This window comes from Heliangelus exortis, chromosome 10 (assembly GCF_036169615.1).
Source record: "Heliangelus exortis chromosome 10, bHelExo1.hap1, whole genome shotgun sequence".
Classification (NCBI taxonomy): Eukaryota; Metazoa; Chordata; class Aves; order Apodiformes; family Trochilidae; genus Heliangelus; species Heliangelus exortis.
In genome coordinates, this window is record NC_092431.1 from 20,983,092 (window position 1) to 20,999,623 (window position 16,532).

The 16,532-nt window shown below is 39.4% G+C and overlaps 1 long non-coding RNA gene across 1 annotated transcript; it reads left to right on the forward strand.

Annotated features, from left to right (window-relative positions):
- Positions 1-10,085: 10,085 nt before the first annotated feature.
- Positions 10,086-16,161, forward strand: LOC139800251 (uncharacterized). Its single transcript, XR_011727684.1, has 3 exons — positions 10,086-10,412; positions 10,485-10,719; positions 16,071-16,161. It is a non-coding gene; the product is annotated as an uncharacterized lncRNA (long non-coding RNA).
- Positions 16,162-16,532: the final 371 nt, after the last annotated feature.

Sequence of the window (16,532 nt, forward strand, 5' to 3'; positions counted from 1 at the left end):
TTTACAGAATACAGAAAAATTAAAGATCTAAACTGTAAGATAAACATGTCAGGCAAATGAGAACACAGGAAATCTGAAGTAATATCCCTTTGGGATACTGGAAATATTATGGTCTATGCAACTGCAGCATTCCCAGAAGAATACAGTGGCATTTGTGGAACCACTTCTGGGCATTCTATTGATTCACACTGCTTTGTCTTTTTTGGTGTTGGACATCTTTGTTTATTTCATCCAGTGTTGAAGAAAAAACTTGCAAAATATTCTTACTAGAGTAACGTCCTGTACAATACTTGAAAGGTTGTCTGTAACAGAAGGTCCAGTTCCTACATATTTGACTCACCCTGGAAGACTTTGATATTCTGGTAACTGGGTCACTTTGGCATCAGTCTTCTGAAACTGTAACAGATTTTGTGGCTTCCCTGTTCAGTCTCACACTCAACTTATATCCTGTGTATACATGCTAAACATCTGTGCATCTCTGCCTACTATTTTTAATCTCCCAGTTCTTGACACGCTTGTGGCATCTTGATTAAAAAAATAGCTCCAACCACTGCTAGTTCAGATTCATAAATATTTTTTAGGTACATTGTTTCTCAAAACAAATAGAGGCTGCTGAAGACTGTTGCTTTTTACTTCTTCAGCTACTGATATAAAAGACAGGATGACATGGAGTGACTGTCACAAAGCAGCTAAATTAAATCTGTATATTTAGAGGATTATACAAGATCAAAAATGTTGAGATTAGACTTTCAAAGGCATCTTTTCTGTGCTTCCTGAAGCTCCATCCTTTCTTTCATCACAGGAAGAAAGGAACAGCATCTTAGTTATCTATAGTCAGAATAATGATATTGGAAGTTCTGGGAGATCAGTTTGTCCTGAGACCTCCTGGACAAGAATTTGAAGCTGTGTATTGTTCTTAGGAAGAGAAGGGGTGTCAAGGAACACCAGTGAAATGTATAGATAACTTTTTAAGAGTTCCAAATTTTGGCAAAATTGTTATACTCTGAATAATTTGCCAGAATGCAGCTGGGCAAATCTGTTACTTCCCATATGGAAAGCAACTGTTTAAGTAAGTTATATAATTATGCACTAACATTGCTTCTGTCCAAAAGGAGGGCTGTTGCAGATACAAGCCAGGATTTGTTTCTCTTCTTGATGTAACTAGCTTTTCTTTGGTGTTATTCAATTAACCATAAGGAAGTGAACAATCCCACTCCTTCCTCTTTCTACCCTCACCATTCCCATATCTGATGATTTACTGATCACTATTCTGGAACATGAATTGGAATTTTTTGACCTTGCTGCTGTATGTTTGTTTTCTTGACTGGAGACTAATGAAACAATAAGTAGTTTTCTGCTGGAGGAAGCCCTCATTTCCCCACCCCTAACTTCAAAATGTGGATTTTAAAGTTGATACTGTAATTTAAAGGAGTCAACATAAATAAAAAGAAGCAAGTTGGAAAACAAGCAGATCTTCCCCTCATTTTGAATACAGAGTCTTTACAGTATTCAGCACTTTTTGCTTGTCTTTTGAACCCATTATAAATACTCGCCTTGCACAAGAGAGGGGGGCACATTAAAAACTGATATATCCAGAACTATGGAAAAAAAAAAAGGCTGTATTAGAAGACTATTGCCTCATTACCATGAAGCTATACTGGATGTGTTAGCCTGAGAAGGCACCTGGCCCTGCAGGACCTCTTCATTGTCTTGTCAAGATAACTGCATGGCTTTTTAGCTGGTGATAGCTGAGACACTAAAGCACATCTGGATTTTATGTCAACTGATTACTTGCACTTTACCTTAATAGTTTTGTGTAAATTTTGACTTGGCATGGTTTTGATCTGGGTTAAACCAGACCCTCCAGAAGCTCTGCATGCTTAACATGAATCACAGATAAATATATGATGAATCCAGCTAATCATGGTGCAGCCCTAAATCTTGTGCAAGCAAGGGTGATGGAACACTGCAAGAGGGAGCAAGGTGGCTTTTTCCCATGACAGGTCCAATTTATGATGACTTAAAATGCTTGTGGAAATGTGAATGAGCCTGCTAAATTCCAGGTCGAAGTTTTCTAAACCTGGGGGAGAGGAACTAGAGAGCTAAACATGCTACCAAAAAGCTCTCTGGAAACATAGCCTTGGCTTAGCATTTTAAGGGAGATGGATTGTGCCTGTTAAATAGAAAAAATAGAAAATCTGCATTATGGAGCTGTGTGGAGACAGAAAACCCACAGATCAACACATCCATCAGCATAAGATAACTTTATCTATATACAACAAAAATTGTATTCAGCTTGTATAGTTTGAAGCAATTTATTTTCTAACCCAGACAATCAAGTGAACTCTTCTTTGCAGTTGCACATCACTCCTGTATGAATTGTGATACTGGAGATATCCCTTAACTGGATACAGTTTCTGCTCTGCCAGGAGACTGTTTGATGGACACAGTTTACAGCAGCCCCATGTAACCCCACCAGGGCTGCAGTGCCCACAGTGTTCTTGCTTGTCTTGGCTCCTAGGTGTGTGTTGGTAGAACCCAGAACACCTCAAGCACCCACAAACAGTGAGGACCTTGCACGACCCAGTGTGTGAAAGAAAGATGTGGCTTTTGCACGGGGCAGGAGATAGAAGCATGGCATCTTTCCACCTTGTACTTAAATGCTCCTTTGCTACTAGGGAATACAGGGAAAGGTCCTGTGCAGTAATGCAGTTTTACAAGTATCTTTCTTCTCTGTAGTTCTTCAGGTTACTGCCTTTCTGTGTGACAATTTCCCATATGAAACAAAAGACACTGGATGCAGAGCTGAAAGCCAACAAATTCAGCAAACTACTTTAAGACACTGTAATGTAGAGTATACATTTTGCTGCAGGAAACTTGGAAATTAATTTCACTGAACAGCACCACTGATTCAAGACATGGCATACAATACATTTGCAACATGCTAGCAGAAAAAACAAGATATTTACTAAAAAGGAGGAATGTGACTGCCTTTTGTATGTGAATGAGGGAGGCTGCTCTGCTGCAAGTGAGAAGTGGGTACAAGTTGGGCTATGGTGTTGGGTGGGCTACTTGGGGAACTCTATCAAGGCAGTGTGAGGAGTCAGACATAGCAATTGTTATCAGCTGGAGGTAGATATATATATATATATTTTTTTTTTTTTTTTCTCTTGACAGATACCTCACTGGACACATTTGTTCTGAACAGCTGTGGACAGCCCAGGAAAAACTCAGCACCAAACTTGCTGCCCTGGTGCTACCAGGTACACAGCTGTAAAAACCACCCACAAAGCACTAAACAGTGTTGTTTGCCTTTCCTGATCCTTCTGCTGGTAAAATCCAAGTGTGAAAACTTGAGGAGGAATTATTGAAGGGTTGATTGGCTGATCTGTTTACACACAGAAACAGAGAGATGAATGTGTTTAGGGTTTTTATAAAAACTGTCTTCTCAAACTTGGTTTCAACAATATTACTGAGTTTTTGTGAGGCGTAGTTTCCTTCAATTTAAACCACTGTTTTTCAGGGGAAATTTAATTAAAAAACATGTATGTCTTGCTAAATGGAAGCCTGTGCTACAAAAATAGTGGAAGTTTTCTGAAGCCAGTGCTAGTCTGGTTCTGGCATTAGTGAGGGAATTGCTTTTAAGAGAGTTCTCATCTTATGAGAGTGAAACAGAACCAGGATGTATAAACTTAAAATTTGGTTTAGAACCCCATTATTTTCCAAGTTGAATCTAAATTTAACTAACAATGTCCTCTTCTTACTTATATGACTAAGTTGCCAGGGCTTTAAAGCCATCTAGTTGGATGTACTGATGTTTTACAACCCTTTGTAGTTGCTGATCCCAACAGGAGAGCTGCAGAGGCCATCACATCCCTTCAGGCAGAGAAAGTGCTGGTGAGAGGACAGGAAGCTCAGCCATGGACAGGACTGGGGAGACACCTCCAGTGGTGCTGGTGAAGTTGGCAGAACTGCAGCCTCTTCACTGTCTCTGTCCCAGCTAAGTCTGCCTGTGGTGCATCACTTTCAGACTGTGGGAAACCTTCTTTTGAAGTGAAATTGGTGAAAGAAAGCCCAGATTTCCTAGACAGCTGTGGTTTAGTACTGAAAACAAGATTGGTTGTGTCCAGGGAAATGTTTGAGCTCAACTTAGTCTCGTTTATGTCATCCTAAACATGTGTATTTTCCAAAAAATGAGCTTCCTCAGTGTTAGCAGTGTAGATATATCTGTTTTATACTGGTTTGATGTTAACTGATACAAGTGGCTTTGCTTTATTTCATAATATATTTTACTTTCCAGTTATTAATTTGGAATGAAATAGACTTCTCAGATGGAATTTGATCAGTAGGAAAATGATGCCTCAGACTTTTAAGGATCTTTGAGAACTACTTATCTTTCACAATCTTTAAGGTTTTTTTCTCTCGTTTTTTGTTGTTGTTGTGCTACTACAAAGTTACACCTCGCATTGCATGTTACTCAGAGACTATTTCCTAAGAAATAAGAGCAGAGCTGGACCTGGAGTACATAAGTGTCAGAATATCATTTTCTCCCTGGCAACCAGGAGCAGCTCATCCAACAGACCAGGGCTCTTGAACATGGGGGTCACAGGGCTCCAAAATCTGAGAGCAGTAACCTCAAGGCATCTGATAAATCCTGTGGTGTTGCAGTACACAATGAGTTAGTATGGTTTAGTGAATACATGCTGTAAGAAGTCTGGGCATTTCTCCATTTCAGATCTACTTGGCTCAGAGCCTCTGGATGGAGCATAACCTCCCCCTTCCCCTTCCTTCAAAATCAGCTCAGGTCAACACTTTCTTTGTAGAGGTTAAAATGCACAATTTAATTACCTCCCTGAATTCAAGGCAGCTCTAGACACAAACCCTTGGGAATGAAACAAAAGGAAGAGTTATAAAACATGATAAAGAGAAAAATATGAAACACATTATTTGTCTTAAAACATTTTTAATATGTAAACAATGCAGAGGCTGTTGTGAATAATGGCTGCAAGCCTGACACTTATCCTCTGGGGCCATGGATTCCTCCCAGGCTCCCTGCTAAAACAGGAACAGGTTAGAAAGGAGTTCTTTTAGTTCTTAGCATATACTGGTTTGTTGCTCCAAATTTCTGTAATCAGTGGGGTGCTTTGTCAAATATCGTTTTTTCTTGACAGACCCAGAAACAAAAAAATGTAGATGGTATTTTTTTTCTAATTCCTCTTCTGGCCGGTGCAAAGCTGAGCTTTTCCATCCATTTTGCCCATCGTTTCTCCACGTGTGGATTAACAGTTAGGAGATCCCAGTCATCTTTTGGTGACACAGACCATGCAGCAATAGCATGGATGCTCTGGTGCTCAGAGCAAGTGCCACAGCTGGTGGCTGGGTGACATTCTGTGGTCTGAGTTGTACAAGTGGGGGAGCTGATGATTATTTTTAGGACCTCAACAGCAAGGCCTCTTTTCATTCTTACTGGAACTAGTATGTGTTTAAAGGGCTCTTGAAATCTGTCACATTTGGTACGTAACATTTTCCTAATGCTACTAGTGACACCTTAGACAGCCTTTCCTTTTGCTGGGAATTTCCAGGATTTTGCCCATTATGAGAAATGGTTGTGTCTGGGGTCTTCATTCATGGTCTCTTCTGAGTAGCATAAGTGCTGGGAGGGAGGAGAAGGTAGAAAGTGGAATAAGTCTGCTGCATCAATTACAGTTTTGCAGCAGCCAGTTTCCAGGAACTGGTGATATTCTTAACTCTTCAGATGCATTTAAGACAGATTTTCCTCTCTGTTCTTCTTTGTGTTTGTCTTGCTGATTCCAGGTTCAAAAGAAAGCTCATTGCAGTAAATGGGAGCTATATTAAAGTGAGTTAAAAATAAGACTTAAGGATTTGCAAGTTTAGGGCTCTGTATTACAAGAAAAACAATAGTCCTTGGTGCTGGCAGGATGTGGAGTAGAAGCTGTCCAATGAAGATCCCATTTCCATAAAGGGAAATCCTAAAACTCTTGTGTTCACAGTATCATAGAATCATTTAGGTTGGAAAAGACCCTTAAGATCACTGAGTCCAACATAAGCCTAGACTGCTGTAAGCCTGGTGCCAAGCTGGCCACTAAAGCATGTCCCAAAGTGCCATTTCTATGCAGTTTTTAAATATCTCTAGGGATGGTGACTCAACTGCTTCCCTGGGAAGCCTGTCCAGTCTTTGACTATCCACTCACTAGGAAAAAGAATACAGATGTCAAAAAAGAGGAACCAGATGGAAACTGATAAAAGGCCTCTGTTTTCCCAGGCATTATTCATACTACCTTTTAGTGGGTTTCAGTCAATTAATTATTTTGTCTGTGCTATCCATCTTTGCAAACATCTGCAAGGGGGACTAACTCTGGGAGAGTGACCACTGCAGTGGCCTTAGGGACAACTAAACAGCTAGTGATATCTACTGGTACTCATCATGCCCTCATCAAAGGTTCTTTTCTTGCTCCCTTTTGAGTTCCTGTCCTTTGCCACCTCCCCCCACCATTTCCAGAGGGACCTGAGGGAAGACAACTCTACAACCATTCTGCTAAGCTTGTGTCATCTGTGCTTCCACCCCAGTGAAGGAACTGATTATCCACTGGGGACATTCCTCTCATTTCTACAGAGTGAAAGCACTGGAATACAGCCCAGAATTTAGGCCAGTGTATCTATTTAGACATAAGCATTTACACAGATATGAAAAAGCAAAATTCATTCCAAATGCCAGACCACTGCAACCTATGGAAATACAAAGGGATTCAATTGATCTAAGAGTTGGACTGGGGAGATGTGGGGTGAAGAAAAAGCTACTAAAGTTGAAAATGAAAGCGAAAATACTCCCTGGGCCTCCTTTTTTAGATGCTTCCAAAATGCCTTAAATCATCCCCTTTTGTGGATAGAAATAAACATGCTTACATTTCAGTTCCAGCCAAAGCAGCTGAAGGAGTTCTTTTAGCCAAACAGATGAATGGGTTATTTGGGTGATAGAAATATCATAATTTCCAGGTAGGAAATTAAAGAAGTCACTGAGAAACCATCAGAAACTACACAATCTCACACAATATGATGTGCCATGAAATGCAAGTAGGAAATCTCTTGTGAAGAACTGTCTTCTAGGAATTGCCTCAAAAATCATCATGTTAAGCAAGAGCATGAATTCCTGCTAGTATCATGCCCTACTTTTATCTGATTCCCAGGACAGTGAGGGAGTAAAATGGACAAATATATTCTAGCCTTCTTTGTTTTACTATATTGCTAAAGAAATGGTTTTGAAAAAAGAATTGCACCATATATTAATTTTACTTTCCACACGTTTATTTTCTTTGTGTTTTGTCTTCAAGAGACTGGAGTACCACACCTACAGTCTAGTAAGCAATTGGGAAATAGGGATTTTTATTTTTTTTTTCTCCAGTTGTATTATTCTGCTGCTGGTTTACAGCTACTGCCTTTATTTGTTCATGGTTTCTGTAGGAGTGGATTGATCTCATCTGTGAGCCAGTGGGAGAGCTGGTGTGAAGGACTGCAGGAAAAAAGGAGAGGAGAGAAAATCCTGGGCTGGAGTCTTCAGGCAGCATCTCTGTCTTCTGCACATGGTTAAAACCAAAAAGACTTTTCTGCTTTGCCTTCTTGTCAAAAGCCTATGAACTGATTGGGGTTTAGTGTTGCAAAATCTGAAGATCAGAAAGGAACCACTAAAGGCAGGAATTGTAGGCAAGGCCTGCTCTGAACACAAGATGAAACAAGTGACATTGTCATCCTTAGACAGGGGGGCTATGTTCTACTTTGCTTAATGACAGGGGACTAGGAGTGCTGTTCTGGTACTTTCTGAAATATTCAAGGGCCTAGACCGTGGAATGGCACGGATCAGGAAAAGCAGTTTTCTTTTGTCTTCATGGCTTATAGTTTGGAATTTCTGTATTAAGTGTAAGCAGTATTTGGCTTCTAAATGCAGAATATTTTGGATGATAAAAATGCTGGTAGTCTGTTTCATGCTTAAAGCAACAAACTTGGGAGAATTCTTAATGAAAGTAATCTTGAATACACAGGAATGTAATGCCTTAGAGGTAGCAGGTTAAACACATGTTCCTTGATTCCTACCATGGTCTGACTGCAGTGTGTGTAACCTTACAAAAGCAGATGTCATACACTGGAACATAAACTGTGTTTTTGAGTACTATTTATTATTACATATGAAACTGCTATTGACGTCAATGGAATACAGAATCTGAACCACTCTACCAGAGATGTGAAAAGGAAAAATTACTGATGAAATGAAAATAGTGTCTCCTTGAGTTGGCTGTAGATTTCTCTATAAGCCATGTGTCTCTTGAAAGGATTTGTATGAGGTATTATGGTGTTTTGTGGATTACAAAACCACAAGAGGGGGAGGCCAAGATATTTGGAGGTGAGGATTTTGAGTACCTTTGCCCAAACTGACATGTGGATTTGTTTCTCAGTTGTAGAAAAATCCACAGAAATCTATGCATTATAGGAAATCACTCCTGAAGTTCCTGTTGGGCACCTATCAGTTGAACCCATCTAAATCAGGGATTCCCTCTGACTCTTCAGGACTTGTTAACAAGATGGTCTCCCCAGCTCAGTTGTTCTTCAAGTGTGATTTCCCAAACTGAGTATCAGGTTATACCCCTAAGCCAGACTCTGTCTGTGCTCTTGTGAAATTGCTGTCAGAACTCCACAGCTTTCTATCAGTGCAATAAATGTCTGTTGTCAACTACTGACATTTTTATACATGAGCCTCTGTATATGCAACTCCAATTTAAGCCCAAGAAAAAAACCGAATTGAATGCTTTATAGGCTTGTAGGAGGGTGTCAAGCACTGGAAAGTTTTCTAGGTTTAGATAATTAGCAGTCCAGTGTAGGCAGTGATTAAAATGCTTTTACATCTTTGCCATTTGGTTTTCATTCACATTCTGATCTTTTCAGCTGCTTTCCTGCTCCCAAAAATTAGTTTAGCAGCATATAGTTACACAACTTGTCTTAGGTAAACACTTAAGGTTTTGTGCCTAATCTACCTAAATCTTTTCAGAATCACTTACTGGAACGTGCACGTTCCAAACAGAAAATAAATGGTAACTCTTGTGTATCTCCTGGCTCAGCACAAGCTTTCTTCATGCAAAGAAGCTACAGCACTTGAAGTCAAGTCTTACATGACTGCTGTCCACTCTCCACTTACCATCAGATCAGCAGCCACCAAGTAAATGGGAATTATTGGAGGTCAAGAGGAACTGCAAGCCCTTAGCATCAGTCAGTGCTGTTCAGGTTTGTTTCACTCAGTTTTCTTGTCAGAACAGAAAAATAAAGAAAACAAAGAGCCATCTTCCCAGCTGCTGCAATCTGATTTAGCTGCATTCACTTCAGAGAAGAATTGCTTTGCACAGGATGTCTGATAAATGCAGGACCAGACTGAATGGCTGGAGTCTGCACACAACAGTGCTGAGCTGCATATCACAGACCCATCCTGACAGCTTGGACACAGTTGCCTGGGCAAAAACCAAAGCAAAACACACAGAGCAGTTGCAGGTCATGCTTTCAGACTGAAGGAAGCTGCTGGTAAAGGAGGTGATCTTCCACCACAGCTGGTCCCTGAATAGAATAGAGATTTAGTTTATAGATTCAGAAAAGGTTTGAAGTATGAGGAGTATCTGCTGCTTTGTTTCTGACTCTTGAGACAATTTCACATTTCTTTGCCTGCAAGATTCTGGATAGATATACTGTGGATATATTCTCTGGATATATATACATATTTATATATGTACTCTGGATAAAGTACTGTGCTTGGAAGTTCAGAGGCTCTTCAGAACCCTGAGAACCTAGTGAATAAAGAAAGGAAACTATATATATTTCCTGAATGAAGTGGCTAAACAGCACTTGAGTCATGATACGAAAGGAAATAATTTGAATTAGGTGAGATGTGCATGGCAGTGTAATGGAAAGACAGTCTCCTTGTTTCCATCAGCTAATAATGAAAACAATTTGACACGGCTTCCAAGGGAAAGAAAAACACCAAAAAAACAATAAAAAACCCCCCACAATGATTTAGAGAAGAATACAGCAAAATGATGTATTTGCTTGTATTTTGCACATGAAGGTGAACTGTACTTTTGAGTTCCCAGAAGGGTATCTCAGGCACACCAAGGTAGGCAGTCTAGAAAGATAAAAGCATGACACCCAGCATCTGTTGGGTTGTACACAGCTCTTTTACCACAGCTGTTAATGGTGCCCAATACATATTTATAAGACATCCAATAATAGGAAACTTTTTTCATTAGACTTGATTGCTTTTTAAATAATTACCATTCTGCTCCTTAATGTTGAAGCCTTCCCTTTTCTGGTCATCCACATATGTTACCCACCTAGATGGAATGGTGCATATTAACTTCAAGGTAAGCTTATGCTACAGTGTTTGTTGTTTACTGTCACTTTGTTATTATTTGGTAACAACTTTTTCAATTTAGATAATTGTTCTTTGCAAATGGAGAAGAAAATTAAATTGGGAAGAAAATAAGAAAATTAAGAACAGTACTTGCTCAACAACACAAGTCATGAGTCATAAGGTTTGTGGTATCTGGCTTCATCCTCCAGAGAAGAGTAAATGGATGTCACAGCAGACTGAGTTCTTTAGCTGAGCAGTTCAGTGCCAGTGACAAGATGAGAGCAACATGAAAATTTCTGGAGATTACTGGAGGACAGGTGAGCATGCCTTATATTGTAAAATTCCTCTAGGAAAGGCACTTGCTAGATTTCTAGAGACAAGCTCAAGACCTTGTTCCTCTTGATTCCTCTTCATCCTAGGCAATGCATAATGTTTTGGTTTGTATTCATTCAGAAGACAAAGTAATAATTGAGAAAATGGTAGAATACAGGTGATTGTGTGTTTATCTGACAGAATTTGTGATTTCCTTCTTATCTGTACAAAATCTGAGCTGAGAAAACTAGTTTGGTTCCTGTTTCCAGAGAGAGCAAAAGATAAATGTTTTTGTCTTTAAGATATGGATACAGCAAAGGAGAAAAACCATTGGTGGGACAGGGACTAGGAAAACTACACCATTTCCTGCTGTAGGACTTTCAGTGCTGACAGATACTTGTAGTGATGGTGATAGCCAACAAAGGAGTGGTAATTATTATACCAAAGAACAGTGCTGCAAAGGTACACTTGCAGACTATCTGTCATAATCATACTCTGACTGCCAAAAAATACTCTTTCCTGCAGTCCGTGAATCTTAATTTTTAATTTTTTTTATTATTATTATTTGGGGCCACTTGTGATTTGAAGGTCACATCTCAGGATTTCTCCTGGTGCACAATGAAATAGACTTTTTCTCAAATGGGACAAAAGAAAGAAACTCATTACTTCTGTGTAGCTCTGTAGCTCTTCAAGGGTAAAATTTACCTTGACCTGAGGTCTTAAGTGGGATTTAAGTGATATCTGAATCTTGAATTAATATACTGGAGAGAGTTTTTTTTCCCTTTTCTTACACAAAGAAACAATGTATTATAATTCTTTTTAATGCCCAGAATACCATGTCTTTGAAAAACAGAAAGACCACAATGAAGTTGTCCTCTGCTGGCATATTTTACAACTGCTGTAAAGTATCTTTATCAGTAAACTTAATTATTTAGCCAGAGAAAACTTCAAAAAAGTATTGGAATAAAATATTAACTGGTTGGGAATGAGGTGACTGTGATACTTGCTGGGAAATGTGTCTCTGTACCTGGCTTTGAAATCAGGGTAGAGCGTGGCTGAACTATTTCCAGAGTAGGAAGAGTGGACTGCTTCACAGAACTGAACAAATCTAACCACAGAGGTCTCTGTGTCTATGGAAGACCAAAAAGAACAGTAAGGTGAACAACTGGTTCACCTAAATGTCATTATTCCAAATAGCTTTTCAAGCATCTGGAGTTTCTTTGAGGTGAAAGCAAAACAAAGTGAATGTCAGAAATTAAGGAGCAGAACTTAGCTTCAAAGGGTCGTAAGAAAACAGAGACTACCATCAACCAGAGCAGGAATACTGATAACATGCTAAGGGAAAAGGTATTCTTAGCTCTCATTAGAAAAGGGCACAGAAAAAGGTTCCAGTTTGAACCAGAATTGAAAATAAGATGAGAAATGTGAAATCTGTGGAAAGAAGCTATAAACCCAAGTGCTGGCTTAAATTTAGTAATAGGGTGAAGAACTCCAAACAATGAAGTGCAGTGTGCTTTGTAGCTGCTTATTTTCACTAAGCCTTATAGGTAAAAGGCTCTGATTTTGCCACACTTAATTTTCCAAGACCCCAGAGCCCCATGTTTAATTTAGCAGACTTACAGCTTTTGAATAGTATCTCATATAAAATATCTCCATGGGGCTTGGCATGAGATGCAGAAAAATGTTCAAAACCAGACGTTATTCTTTAGAAATCAATAGTTACACTCACCAGCTAATTACTTTGCTCAAGATAATCTGTTTCCTCAACATGGAGGAAATGAGAATCACAGGGCTATTTTTTGTTGATCTATATTTAATATAACGAGGCAGTTGGCACCCTTATGGTCTTCATAACTAGATGCTGATAAATAAATCAGTGACTGATCCAAAGACTACTGAAAGTAAGGGACTCTTGTTTGACTGTGCTTGGATCAGTTTCTAAACCTCTTTCAGAAGTGAGGTTTTTATTGTTGCATAGTAATTCACAAAAAATGTCTAACTGTTTTTATGTAACCAAAATTCGGGTGGATGTCTCTGTCTTTGATACATGTCTACACGAAAAGATTTTTAATCTGTTGACTGGCATTTCAGAATTTTTGAATGATAGTTCAGATGCTGAGCTGTTAAAAATGGTAATCTGCTGAGTCCTGACTTGTGATTTAAGTTCCAGTTCCACTCATCTTATGTGGTGGTAGAAGAAGCACAAGGTAATAGGTAAGTATTTTAATTTGACTTCACTGTTTCCCTTGAATCTCCTCTTCACTGTAGGCTTCTTGCTTCTAATTTCATTTGAGAAATCACAAGAGAATTGACTTACTTCACTGTTACAGCTGATGTGCTGTATTTAAGCCAAATTTATTTTAAGCCACCTGCAAAGTCTGTGGATGATTGCATGACAAAGTTAATCATAAAATTGAGCCATTTTAGTCAGAATACAAGACCAATACCAACTCACATGTAACTCCTTTGGGTTAACCAGAATTGCTTGAAGGATTAACTTCGTTCTTGGTTTTTAGCAGACTCAAGGGGAAGATTCATAGTCTTAAAATATGCTTCCCAAATATCCATATTAATTAAATATATTTACTTTTCCCCTCCCATCCTTATGCAATGGGAGCTATTGTGTAATTGGGCTATTTTAATTCTTGAAGCTGCTTAACATAATTACACCTGAGCTGGTTTTTGGTTGGGTTTTTTTTGTTTGTTTTGCTTTGGGGGTTTTTTATGAAAAATTTATAATTTATTATTTATGCTTTGGAAGGCATAATACCACTACCCCCTTTATTGTTTATTAATCCCCAAAAGATCCCACAAGCTCTCTTAAAGTGATAATGAAAAGATGTCTGGCATGATTTTATTTCAAATTAGGTGATGCCTTACAGTGATGTAATCTCTCCAGCACTGGAATTCCAAACAGTCCCAGAGCATGTGGGAAGAAATGAGGCAACATTTCCAGCACCTGTCTGTGTCTAGGAAGTCCATCTAGCACATGTACCAGCACCAAAAGGCTGCAACTACATCTGGTTTTAAGAAAAAGTAACAATTGTGTTTTAAAGATTGTCTTAGACTGATTATGTCGTGTATACACTTGTGTGCTGCCAGCCTGACTGGAAGCATGTGGTGCAGCTATCACAATTATTCATCCAAGATCCACATACCTGTCAGTGTGATATGTGTAGCTGCACATTGGTTAAATGCCAAGACAGATATTACCATGACACCTCTCAATTTGTGAAGCTCCTGTTGTCTCTGGAAGTGATACAATTCGTTGGTGTCAGAAGTCAGTGCTGCCCATGTGAAAATTTCACTAATTATTTTCTGTAAGCTTGATGTGGTTTCAGGTGTACATAGGGAGCTTTTCTTTCTGAATTATGGGGAAGTGGAATGCTTTAAAAACATCTTCAACAAACTGATAAATAGAGAAAACAATATTAAAGACTTATTTTTATATGTTCTCAGGAAATAGGCTATCAAGCTGAACTCCTACTGCCTCTGCCCTTTGAAGATTCATGTTGAAAAGCTAAAGGGTGTAGAAGTTACCCTTAAACTCACATGTGTAATGTAAATTAAATTTACTACATCTTCCTGTCCCATGGGTTTAGTTGTTATGCTCCATCATATTTAATCAAAACAACTGGTTAGGTTGAAATATAATTAGTTATGACACCTGGACTGGTTTTTAAAGCCCAAGGAACACTATGTAATGGATGGAGAGGCCATGTCCTTTGTGTCTTACAAAATCCTTAGCTCCCTGATGCTTCATTTGGAGTAAGGACAGAACTTTTTTTACCTACTAATGAGATAGAAGGCTGTACATGCATATTGAAAAAATTCCAGCTACTTCTCAGGAATTGGCAGGCCAAGCATAGCGTGACAGCTGCAGGTAAAAAAAAAAATAACAAATGTAGAAATTGGCAAGTAGAATTCAGACAGAAAGCCTGTTCAGTGCTGAAGGAAGGCACAGTGTAACTTTGTAGGGTGAGTAATTTCACTTCTTTTTGTGACCATGAAGCAATGACTTCCTTTAGCAAAGAATAAGCAAATCTTCCTCAAAGGAAAGACCATCTTGGATAACAGAGTTTTTATTAGGCAATTTTTATCACAGCCATGCTCTGGGCCCTTTACTTGGCCTACATCAGGGCAGTCTAACTTGTGCATGTTGTTAAATACTCCTTGGAGGTGAGAGCTATGGGGATTTTCTGGATTGGAGGAAACCTTGGCTGTTTTTGCTTTCCTTTGATTGCATACTGACTCCACCCTGTAACACTGATGAGCCTCTTGTGCCTGGTTATGGTGCTGCTGGACCTTTTATGTAAGCTGTACAAAGCTGTCACAGTGCACCCCCAAACTGGGTCTATTTTAATGAGACAATCTGTGATAATTTACAAAACACCTGTCTTTTGTTCTCACTAGAGTCAAGAGTTGCATAAGGTTCCAATTACTTACAGAATTTGGCCCGATATTTCTGGGAAACCAGTGAGTACCTGTGCATAAACTGCTGCACAGTTGTTCATGGGCCATGTACCTGAAGTAGGTTGAAATGGGATGTTTTTTCTTTTTAAATCCCATTAGAAAGTTTCTCTGGGTCCTTTTGTGACCACTGCACGCTGGAGAGACCAGTGAGTGAGGGACAGTGGAGGAGGCAGCAAAGGGAAATATGATGAGGGCTGCCTGGAAAATGGACTCTGCATCCGCTTTGGCTCCACGCTGCTTGAGGGATCATGATTAAAAGTTGCTTGGGGAAGCTCATTACTGTTTTCAAGATGCCAGTTCCGTGGGTTTCCTGTGGAATTGGACTAGTTTTTAGCAACAGCTGTGGTTAATTTTCAGGAGCCAAGGACAGGCACTTTGGGGGCTTTTTAAAATGCAAACGGAGATTTTTGGCTGTCTGGTTGGTGCAGTGATTTCCACTGTAAATTCTGATTATGTCTCTGAAAGCTGATTAGAGGTTGTGAGCCAGGACTGTGCATCAGTGAGCCAGCACTTGAAGCTCTTCAAGGACAGTGTTTCAAAGTGCCAGTGACAAGCAAGGACAATGCTCTGAAGTACCAAGGGATTTTATGAAGTCCTCAGGGTCTGCAGTACACCCTCCCTGAAACAAAGAGGGGCTTCAATTCTTAGCTTGCTTGTGAATGTTGCTGGCAAAAGGAGGGTAACTTTAGAACCCCAAGTTCTAAAGGCATAAAAGCATTTAACCACTCCAGGTGGGAGTCCTCAGCACTAGGAGAATATGGCAATTAACCCTATTAAATATTTATGGACTTTTAACAGCCTTGTTCACAATTATTAGTCATCTGGGCATGATACAAGAACAGTGCATTTTTGTCATTCTAATAATTTTTTATTTCTCTGCTAGGCTACTGGGCTGCTCTTTGTTAGTATGGACTTAGTCCATGAACAAGAAGAAGCTGTCCTCATCTGAAATAAAGAGTTCACCATGAATCTTCTCCTTTCATGGTAAGAAATAACATTGAGGCCATATTGTGGGTAAGAAATTAGAGGACCATGGCCTTCTTTGTGAGGATGGTGGGGGGAAAAATGTAGATGAATCCAAGAGGGGTTTCAATAATGATGGAAATGCAGAAAGAGGAAAACTAGACTTGTTCTTCATTGAACTGGCAGATACAGTTGATTCTCTTAAATAGAAAGAAAAGAGTAATAAAATCATAGAATGCCAATTTGGAGGGGTCCTCAAGGACCACCTGGTCCAACGTTTCTAAGCAGGAACACAGTTTAGATGAGATGACCCAGCACCTTAAAAAACTTTCTACCAGTCTGTCCAGGTCTACTCAGAGGGTGGCTGTCCCTTTTGGAGTGT